The sequence below is a fragment of the Urocitellus parryii genome, chromosome 2 (assembly GCF_045843805.1).
Source record: "Urocitellus parryii isolate mUroPar1 chromosome 2, mUroPar1.hap1, whole genome shotgun sequence".
Classification (NCBI taxonomy): Eukaryota; Metazoa; Chordata; class Mammalia; order Rodentia; family Sciuridae; genus Urocitellus; species Urocitellus parryii.
The window spans coordinates 104460186-104472091 of NC_135532.1; positions in this window are offsets into that span (position 1 = coordinate 104460186).

Consider the following 11906-nt stretch of genomic DNA (forward strand, 5'->3'; position numbering starts at 1 on the left):
GGGGGGAAAGAGACAAGGAGAGAAGCTGGTGATATTAATGAAGTATTTTACTTACTCCAATCTATCCACAATTTTGTCATTTCAAATGTAATCAATGCAAAATTTGCTAATGAGAGATCTTTGTTTCTCTTTCATACGAAGCCTTTGAAATCCCGTGGGTATTTTAGAGTTGACAGTGCATCCTGATTTGACGATATCATGATGCTAAACTTCCATCAGAAATATTTGGTTTATACCTATAATTTATAAAAATAACACGGGAAAAGGTAGATAACATATTTAAATTATTTCAAACACACTTAATAATGTTTTAAGTAAGTCAATCAAGTTTCAGTTTTTAAATGTATGTTTAAATTAATTGAAATTTAACAAAATTCAGCTGGGCCTGGTGGCACGTACCTGTCATCCCAGCTACTCAGGAGGCTGAGGCAGGAGGCTCTAAAATTCAAGACTAGCCTGGGCAGTTTAGCAAGACCCTGTCTCAAAAAAAAAAATAGGAAAGGAAAGAAAAGAAAGTGAACAAAATTTAAAATTCAGTTCCCAGTTGTACTTGCCACATTTCAGGTCCCTATGTGGCTGTTGACAAAAGCACTGGACAGTGGCTCTAGACAAATCCTGGGACAGGAGACTGCTATGCATGGCTCTCTAACAGTTTCTATCAACAAAGGGCAATGATCAACACTTACAGCACATACACACAGTCTCTTGAAGCTCCCTGAATCACAGGAGGGAGAACACATAGTATCTTCATATTGTCTGCCTGCAAAGGTGAACCTCCTGGGTTAGCTGCCTGGACTATATAGTTCATCTCCTGGAACCCCCCCCAAAAAGTCACCAGGAAGGAGGAAAGGTATTCTTTGGCCAACAATGGTTAGTCTGAATTGTCAACTTGATTGGATTAAGAGATGCCAAAGATTATGGGTGTGTTGATGATGATGTGTCTAGGAATGATCGGCATGTGGGATAGCCAACTGAAATGGAGACCCTCCCTAAGTGTGGGCAGCACCAACCAATAGGATGATGGCTTGCATGGAATAAAAGTTGGAAGAACAAGGAAGCAACAGCAGATGCAAGCTCCTTCTTGACTGGGTTCTTGATTGCTGCTAAGGATGTTGGTCTCTCGCTTCTTCTTCGCTCTTCAAAAGTGGACTCTGCTTGTGATTTTCTAGAAGCCTTTGGTCCCAGACTAGGGTAGTGCCATTGATCCCTCTTGTCCTGGGGCTTCAACCTCTTGGACGGCACAGCTACTGGTCCTCCAGCTCTCCAGCCTGCAGACGGCCATTGAGAACTATCCAGTTTCTGGTCCCATAAGCCAACCTAATAAGTCCCCTTTTTATAATCATACATCCTGTTGATTCTATTCCTCTAGAGAACCCTAATGCCACAGTCTTCAAAAGGCAAAGGTTCAAAACAATTCCCCACAGTGGTTCTGTTTCCCACTCATAGAATCAATAACCAAGTCTTGTCGGCCGTCTCTATAGAATATAAATGTCAGTTAGAGGACTCAAACCCATTAGTAAAGTATAGTCATCAAGGCAACATAGTAACTGGCACAAAAACAGACACGGGGGCGGGGGGGGGGAGAGGGCTGGGGATGTGGCTCAAGCGGTAGCGCACTCGCCTGGCATGCGTGCGGCCCGGGTTCGATCCTCAGCACCACATACCAACAAAGATGTTGTGTCCGCCGAGAACTAAAAAATAAATATTAAAAAAATTCTCTCTCCCTCTTTCTCTCTCTCTCTCTCTCTCTCTCTCTAAAAAGAAGAAGAAGAAGAAGAAGACGACGACGACGTCGATGACACCGGTATCAGTAGAATAGAACTGGGAGCCCAGAAATAAACCCACACAAATGAGGCCAATTTATTTTTGACAGGATGCCAAACCTATTCAATGGAGGAAAGGAGGTCATTTTAATAAACGGTGATGGGACAACTGGACATCCACATGAAGAAGAATCAATTTGAGCTTCAAGAGTCTACTCAAAATGACAAGCACCTAAATGTGACAGCCCAAACTCTAACACTTTTAGGAGAATATAAAGTGGTTAATCTTTGTGATTTGGATTGTGTAATAGTGTCTTAGATTTAACACCCAAAGCACAAGCAAACAAAACTTAAAAATAGATAAATTGTACTTCATCTAATTTTTAAACTGGGGGTATTGAATAATGCTATTTCAAGAGCAAAAGGAAACCCATGTATCAAGAGAAAATACTTTTAAATCCTAAAGATATAGTACCAAAAATATACCAAGAACTTTTAGAACTCAACAATGAAAAAAAAAATTTTAATGACCAGTATTTTCAATCCTGTTTTTCTTTTTTGTACTAGGGATTGAACCCAGGGGCATCTACCACCAAGTTCAACTCCCCACAAACTCATATACAACTTTTTTTTTCCAGACATGGGCTGGGGGGCTGGGGCTGTAGCTCAGTGGCAAAGTGCTTGCCTAGCATGCGTGAGGCACTGCGTGAGTTCAATCCTCAGCACCACATAATAACAATTATCAAATCAGACAGGGGCTGGGTAAGTTGTCCAGGTTGGCCTTGAACTTGTGATCCTCCTGCCTCTGCCCCCCTGAGTCACTGGGATTACAGGTGTGTGCCACTGTACCTGTCTGGCCAAAGGTTTTTAATAGACAATTCTTCAAAAAAGATAGCACAAATGACTAGTAAGCACAATTAAAGGTGTTCCATATTGTTAGTCATTAGGGAAATGAAAATCAAACCACATGGCCATTAAGATGTTATAACTAGTACACATAGAAAATAATGGTATCCAAGAGCAAACAGAGACTCTGGAACCTCAGACATTGCTGGAGGGAATGTAAACTGGTGCTGCCTCTGGGAAACAGTCTGGCAGTTTAGTTACTCAGAAGGTTAAATATAAGGCTGGGGGTATTGCTCCATGGTACAGTACCTGGGTTCCATCTCAGAACCACATGCAAAAAAATAAAAGGTTAAACAGAGTTGCTCATATGACCCAGCAATTCCATGTTCAGGAGTATATCTCCAAGAGCATTGAAAACATATGTTCATATAAAAATTAGTACATCAGTATTCATAGCAGCATTATTCATGATAATTATTCATGATAGCAAAAAGCAATTTAAATAGACTTCAACTAAAAAGGGTAAACAAAATCTGGTATATCCATGGAGTGTCATATTATTCAGCCATGAAAAAGAAGGAAACGTTAAGAAAAGCTACAATCTAATAAACCTTGAAGACTCTATGCTCAGTGAAAAATTCAGGCACAAAAAGCTACATGAAGTATGATTCCATCCAAAAGAAATGTCCAAAATAGGCAGTCCAAAGAAACAGAAACAGAAAGGAGGTCCACGGTGCCAGAGGAAGTCAGCAGAGAGAACTGGGAGGGGCAGCTCCTGGGGATGTGGCTTCTTTTTGAGGTGATGAAAATGTCCTGAATTAGAGACCATGGTGGCACAGCCTTGTGTACTTTTGTGACCCATGAGTTTTATCTCAATTTTATTATGTCTATTTCTGTAATTGTTTCCTACTACTTCTCCCCAGCTTGACTTCCACTTCTCTCTTCAAGATCACCTTTCACTGACCCCCAAAAGCCTCCTACCTGGTCTACCTGCCTTTTCTGCTGCCCCTTACAACCCACTCCTCACACAGCAGCAACCTTGTGTGTGTCTGTGTCTATGTGTGTGTCTGTGTGTGTCCATGTGTGTCTCTGTGTGTCCATGAGTGTGAGTGTGTGTGAGTGAAACTCCTCTACACTCTCACACAGAACACTTGGCATCACCACCTCCATTTTGTATTTTTTTTCTCTGTTTTGAGTCAGTCTCTCCTGCAGACCTTGGATTCCAGGAACAACAGGTCTGATGAAAACATACGTGTGTGTGTGTGTGTGTGTGTGTGTGTGTGTGTATTACTAAAAAAAGAACCCAGTGGCACTCTACCCCTCTATCACATCCCCAGTGCCATTTATGTACATATTTAATTTGGGGACAGGGTGTCTTTAAGTTGCTCAAACTGGCCTCAAGCTTGGGATCCTCCAGCCTCAGCCTCCCAAGTGGCCGAGCTCACAGCCCCACCTAGCAATGAGCGTCTCCTGATAGTCAGAACACCTGCTCCTCCAGACAACAGCAACCTGCTCATTACAACAGCTGAGATGGTGACCACCCAGACCAGAGTTGGACCAAGGCTGCTTGATCATGCATCTTTCTGGTCCACCTCCCTGTGTAATCTGGGAGTCCAAGTCAGTCCCCAAAGACAAGGCAAGCATGCTGGGCCCCTGTCTTCCAGTACATCTGCACACCAACTAAAGTTTCTTTCCTGCCTTCCTTTTTTGTTTGGGACAAGTGGCCAGACCTGATTCACTGTGACCCCCAGAGTCAGGTCTGTGGCCCAGAACTCCTGTGTCTTCCCCCAACTTCCCCATCTCACATGATCATAGGATAATCATCAACACCAAGAAACTACTGCTATCCTATTGACTCATCTATACTCCTCACACAAATGTCATCAGTTGTGCCACTCATATCCTGCTTCCCAAATCCAGCCCATGGGGAGGAGGTTTGGCTTGGTGGTAGGGCGCTTGCTTAGCATGTGCAAGGCCCTGGGTTCATCCCAGCACTGGGGAAAAGGAGGGTGAGAAATCTTTCCACCAGCTCAGGCTCTGGAGCCCCTGAGCATCAAGTCCTCCTACCTCCTTGGTGTCCCCTAACTCCCAATAGCTCCTCGGGATTCCTTTGTGCAACCTTGAAACTTCTGAGGAAGACAGGCTACTTACCATGTGGAAGGTCTCTCTACTGAGATGGGCCTGACATTTACCCGTCATGAATTTAGAGTTAGATATTTGGGGAAAGAATAGCACAGAAGTGATTTGTCCCCTCCTGGGTCACCTCTCAGAGACTCGGGAGTCAGTATTCCCATTAAAGAGGCTAATGTGATCGCTTGGTGAAGGTGCGCACTCCTTGATCTTCCTCCAGGAACACATTGGTCTTCTTTTTGCAATGAGATTTTGAGACAATGCAAATATCCTTTCTCCTTATGCCCTCTGCTCACTAATTTAGCAAGCCCTGGTGAGGCCCGCCTGCTACTGGGGTGTCTACAAATGATTCTGTGTCCATCACTTCTTCTATGTCAATTTAATCTTTTATAAAGAAGATTTGTCACTTTTTCCTTGTTCACTGTTTATATCAGTACAAACATATGCATGTTAATTCTATTCTGTGATATTTAAGGCATTACGACCACTTTTAATCCTATTGCACCAATTGTCCCAGACTTGGCCCTTGGGAACCCTTTTGAATTGACCTGTGTGCCTTTTCCACATGTTTCCACCATTTCCCGGACATTTCTTTGCTTCCTGGTACAAGATCTCTCGGGCTCCTCTTGTACTGTCCCCATCTGAGAAAGTTTTGTTTGTGTTTCGCTTTGTTGGAACTGGGAATTGAACCCCAGGGGCACTTAACCACTGAGCCACATCCCAAGCCTTTTTTTTTTATATTTTATTTAGAGGCAGGGTCTCGCTGAGTTGCTTAGCACCTCACTACGGCTGGCTTTGAACTCGAAATCCTCCTGCCTCAGCCTCCCACGCCGTTGGGATTTCAGGCCCGGCTTGCAGTCTTGTCTTTATAAGAGATCATTTAGCAAGGCAGCCTCCATGACTTCCTGTAGAATACAAATCCTTCCTGTGACCTCAAGCCCTTTTCTGTTTCTCAAACCTCAATCCCTGGTGCTACCCCAACACTCACACTCCAATGATGTCAGTGGTGGATCCTAGGACATGCCCAGCTACTGCAGCCTCGGGGCCTTGGCACAGCTGCTTCTTTGTGACCCTTCAGCTCGCACCTCCCTTCACTCATAAGAAAGCTTCCCTAGCAGCTCCTGCTCTCCAGGTCCTCCACATTCCCCTGCCCACCCATCTCTCCTTTGCTCTTGTTGTAATCCCTGCTGTATCTGCTTCCCAAACACACAGATCACCAGCACTGTATTTTTGACATTTTAAAATAAGAATTAAATAAATATGAATGCAAACATGGTATATGCAGATCAATGAAGGAAACCCAGGTGGGTATTCAGCTCGGATCAGCAGGGTGGCCACCAGTGACCTGAATCCCAGCACGTTCAGCAACCCTCTGCCAAGTTCCGAAGCAAACAAAGTACATTCTTCGGTGATTTACCTGGTAGAGGCACCACTGCTAGAAAACGCAAGTGTTTATTAAGATCTGGCAAAGGATACTTTCATGTTTACATACCACACAGAATGAGGTTTTAGGCTCCCATAATTATAAACAGGTTTTTTCACCTGCTTGAATGTCAGGCAGGACAAATGAGAGTCACGTACTATTTGCAGCCCTTGTTCATTGTGCTGGACCGTCCTGGGCTTTATGAGATGTTTAGCATCCCTGACCTTGCCCTGACTTTCTGGCAGCATCTCCCAATCATGGTGGCCATCAAATGGAGGTCCACTGGATTTAGATTTCTACAACATCACCAGGGGTGGTGAGGGGCAGTGTTTCAAGACACTGTAAAGCAAGCCTAGTAGGTAATACAGGTAAGCTAAGGCGCTGGCAGGGTCTTCTGCGTGGGATCTCCCACCTCCCCACCAGCAGGAAGAAGACAATGACAAAGGGTGTGAGCCACTCTGTTACTAGCAGCCCTTCCTAGCCCCAGGTCTGAAGGGACAAAAGAAGGAAATGGGTTCCATTCCCAGCTTTCCAAGAAATCTCCATACTGCTTTCCAAATTGGCCGCACCAATTTGCAGTCCCACCAGCAATGCACAAGTGTACCCTTTTCTCCACATCCTTGCCAGCACTTGTTGTTGTTTGACTCCATAATGGCTGCCAATCTTACTGGAGTGAGATGGTATCTTAGGGTGGTTTTAATTTGCATTTCTCTGACTGCTAGAGATGGTGAGCATTTTTTCATGTACTTGTTGATTGATTGTATATCCTCTTCTGAGAAGTGTCTGTTCAGGTCCTTGGCCCATTTGTTGATTGGGTTATTTGTTATCTTATTGTCTAATTTTTTGAGTTCTTTGTATACTCTGGAAATTAGGGCTCTATCTGAAGTGTGAGGAGTAAAGATTTGTTCCCATGATGTAGACTCCCTGTTTACCTCTCTTATTGTTTCTCTTGCTGAGAAAAAACTTTTTAGTTTGAGTAAGTCCCATTTGTTGATTCTTGTTTTTAACTCTTGTGCTATGGGTGTCCTATTAAGGAGTTTGGAGCCCGACCCCACAATATGTAGATTAGAGCCAACTTTTTCTTCTATCAGACGCAGAGTCTCTGATTTGATATCAAGCTCCTTGGTCCATTTTGAGTTAACTTTTGTGCATGATGAGAGAAAGGATTCAGATTCATTTTGTTGCATATGGATTTCCAGTTTTCCCAGCACCATTTGTTGAAGATGCTATCCTTCCTCCATTGCATGCTTTTAGCACCTTTGTCAAATATAAAATAGTTGTAATTTTGTGGATTGGTCTCTGTGTCCTCTATTCTGTACCATTGGTCCACCCACCTGTTTTGGTACCAGTACCACGCTGTTTTTGTTACTATTGCTCTGTAATATAGTTTGAAATCTGGTATCGTATACCACCTGTTTCACTCTTCCTGCTTAGAATTGCTTTTGCTATTCTGGGTCTTTTATTTTTCCAGAAAACAACATACACTATTATGGCATTATGTAAAAACGTGGATGTGTAACCGATGTGATTCTGCAATCTGTATACGGGGTAAAAATGGGAGTTCATAATCCACTTGAATCAAATGTATGAAATATGATATGTCAAGAGCTTTGTAATGTTTTGAACAACTAATAATAATAATAATAAAAAGAAGGAAATGGGATCCCAGAGTGCTGGGAACCCAGACCTCCCCTCCAGGACCTGGCTAGATGTCAGGGGTTTCATATTTCACACAACATCAGAACCACATGGAAGGGGTGTTAAGATACAGATCACTGCACCTCTCCATGGATTTGGAGTAGGTCAAGAACTTGCCTCTTTAACAAACACCCAGGTGATGCCAGTGTTCCTGGTCCGTGGGCCACACTTGGGGAGCCATGGCTCCCAATGGAACCTCCGTGGGGAAAGGGAGCACCTGACCATCCCCACCTGCCAGTCCTCCTCTGGCGTTTCCCATTGGCAGAACCCAACCTGAGGCCAGCAGGTAGGGGAGTCAGGGAGGTGGAGTCTGTGGAGGTCTGGTGGGGAGAGAAAGGGTCCCAACTCCTCCTTGCTTCTCAGGCCACCAGCTCAGGGAGCAGAGAATCCCACTGTCATTCAAACATCTTCTGCCCAGTGGTTTCTCTGAAAAGACCACCCCACCCCCACCTCCACCCCGCCACCACCCCACCCTCCGCCACCTTGGTGGCACTGAGGATTGAACCCCGAGTGCTCTATCACTGAGCTACTTTTTAGTACTTTTTATTATTTTTTTTCTTCATTCTGAGACAGGACCTTACTGGGTTAATCAGGCCTCACAGCCTCACTTTCCAAGTAGCTGGAATTACAGGCGTGTGCCACCATGCTGGGCTTCTGATTTCCTCCTGAGTGCTGGGACACAGAACACGACTCAGAAGCTTAAAGGAAATTATGCTTCTCTCCGTTTAATGAATAAACTATCCTGTCTCATGCCCTGCAGTGATTTGAAGCGTTTCTGGGATTAAGAAGTACTGAGATTTCCATCAGGAGGAAAGCTATTCCTTCCGGCCACTTCAGTTCCAGCCTTCCCCAGCTGTCTCCTGATTCATGCATGGCATTTTGTTCTCCGAATCTCAGTTTTCTGTTTGGTGTTTACCTAAGCCAAGGATGAAATAGTATTTCTTGAACTAATCATTTCTTTTCTTATATCCCCTGCTCCCAGCTTTGAGGGAGAGTAAATATATCTGTCTGTGGGTGAGCCTGAAGCTCTGAAGATTTGGAATGAGGTAGGACATACGCTTCATTAAATCCCATTTTTTGCTCGTAAATGAAAACATTAACCATTGTTAGTCGTTCTTCAAAAATTCTTTCCACGTCCACAGAAGCTGCCCCTGACAGAGAGGTAATTTGCAGCAGCTTCCAGACCTCAGATGGATTAAAAAGAAAAATCGGGTAGGTATATGCCCAGGTCAGGAGCTGGGGAGGGAGAAACGCATCCCAGCATGACTTAAAGGAAGTCCGTCCTTGGTGGCTTCGTCCTCCCTGCACTGCTGAGCCCCTCTGCCCCTTCCCTGGGTCTCTGAAGATGGGCTCTGAACCCGGTGCCCCTGTTCCCTCAGCCCCTCAGGGCACCTCTGCTTCCCCCCTGAGAAGCCACCTCTCAATTTGAGAGGCCAGTGGGTTTATCCTTGGGTAACTCCTTCACCGATGGTGGCCAGCTGCGGTGCCATGCTGAGAAAGACCTTGGGAACCTTATGGGGATCAGCAGAAAAACAGTCCCATGAGCCATTGTGGCATTTACCACAGACACAGAGGACAGAGCCAAGGACCCCTAGTGCCTAGTAGATGCCCCCTGACCCTGGCTTCCGGAAGTCATGCCTCTGTAGGGTCCTGCACATTGCACCCTCGGAGTCCCTACCAGACATGGGCCCACAGTGCCTGCCCTCCACAGGTTTGGAACACAGAAAGCTCTGAAATGACACACACAAAAAAAAAATTAGTTTTTTACTTTTTTTTTTTTACCCCCAAGGAAAACTCAATCTGAACTGAGTAGTTAAGGTACTTGTTCAAGGTCACCTAATCAGATATGGTAGTAGAACGAAGAAGCCGATATAAGCAGTGTGAACCCAATGCTGACCCTGGGACACACTGTAAATGACCTTTATGCCCTTAGAACCTTACATGTCTCAGGCCCAAATGCATATTCCCAGGAAAGACAATCTGCTTGGCCCAGAAGAGGTCAGAAATTCAAATCCATCTAATCACTAGAGACTAAGGGGACCGCTGGGTCAGCACTGTGGAGGTCCCACAGGGGAATGGCTGGGTAGGTGCCCTCATAAGTGTCTATAACTTGTGGTTTCAAAAATAAACAACCAGGTCAATGAAAGGCAGACCCTTTTTAAGACTGTATGAGTGCTAGTGATGAATGAGGGGTCCTCTCCGAAGATGTTGTCCCTTGTGAAACAGAAGAGCAAAGCAGAGGACCTCCATTATGGTGACCCTGGAAAGAGCAGCTCCAAGAGGAGTATGGAGGTCTCGTATTTTTCTTGGAAGTCTCTCCCTTTCAGAATGGCAGCCTTTATCATCACCACGGTGGCCCAGGTGCAGGCCACCTCCTGGCCTTGACTGCCCTGGGAACACAGATGCAGCCTGCAATACCAACCACACTGAGAACCCAAGTGGAAATGGGCAAAGGACCCAGAAGGAGCATGAGAAAAGTCAGCCTCGCTTAACTGGTGTAGCCGTCTCATTTCCAGAGCTCAGGAGTCTGTCTGCTTTACCTCGGTGTCTCGGTTAGCTCCTGGTTTCCCCCAGGCTGGGCCGTGGAGAGAGCCTTTCACGCACTCAACAAGGGAAGCGGTGTGCTGTTGGAGCCCTCGAGATGAACTTGGCACTGTGCGAAGTGCTGGGGATAAAATAGTAACCAGCAAAATAAGTTCATCTTGCTTTTAGATGTGTCTGGAATTCTTTTCCTTGATGAAGTCAAGAACCCATTCGGACTGAGAGAAGTCTCCTCTTTGGAGGGAACTTGTCAGATCCCTATCCAGTGACACTCTGTCTGAGAGGTGTTGAGGTATGCATATGAAGTATGCCCCCCACAAAGCTCCTGTCAATGCAGGAATCTTCTGAGGTGAAATCATTAAGTCATTAGATTATGAGAGCTGTAACCTAGTGAGTCTATACTAGTTTGAATGGATTGACCGGGTGCTAACTGTGGGGAGGTGGGTCACCCGGTAGCATGCCCTGAAAAAACCTCAATATCTCTTAATCTCTCTCTCTCTCTTCTCTCTCTCTCTTCTCTCTCTCTCTCTCTCTCTCTCTCTCTCTCTCTCTCTCTCTCTCTCTCTCCTTCCTAGCCATGATGAGCTGAGTAGTCTTCCTCTACCAGGCCCTCCCGCCATGATGGGCCTCATATGGGGCTCAGAGCAATGGAGTTGGCCAACCATGAACTGAACCTCTGAATCATCAAACTCAAAGTAAACTTTTCCCTCTCTAAGTTATTCTTGTCAGGTATTTTGGTCACAGCAATGAAAACCTAACAGGAGGAATGGCTAAGTCATGTTGCAAAGGGGCAGACAAAACAGGAAAGGAAGGAATTTGTGGGTAATTTTTGCAATGCACTCTACCCAGGTAAGAAGTTCACATTTCAACCAGAGAGCAGTGGGAAGCCACGGACGGGGTTTTCAAATATAGAAATCAGGTAAATTTGGCTTAGGTTTTTAAAAAAGGTCACTCTGGTGAGTGGGTGAAGTCAGGAAGAGAGCAAGACAAGAATGTAAGCAGAGACTGGTTGGGTGACTTTGGCAGTGGCCCGGGTTGAAGACGAAGAAGCCTGGGCTAGGGTGGAGACAGAGGAGAGGGCAAGAAGTGGTCATCTGAAATCTGTGTAGGAACTGGGGAAGATAGCATTTGCCTAGAGAGGAGTTGGTGACAGAACCGAGCATGACTCTGAAGTTATTTTATTTGAGCCACGGATGGGGAAGGCAGAAGAGCAGGTGGGAGTAGGAACAGATGGGCATCAGAAGTTGGGTTCAGGGACTCATTGGAAGCACGAAATGATCCTATCGGGTAGGCAGTTGGCTATTCAGATCTGAGGCCCAGCAGAGAGACTGGGGTTGGAAATATCAATTTAGGAGTTTACTGGCCCATCTTGTGGGTCATATTCTCTAGGCTGGAGTCCCAGCTATTCAGACAGCCCTAATCCAGGTGACACTCTGAAAATAGTTTACAGATGTGACTAAAGGGAAGATTTCAGGCAAGACACCAGGCTTAGTGAAAGTACAGCA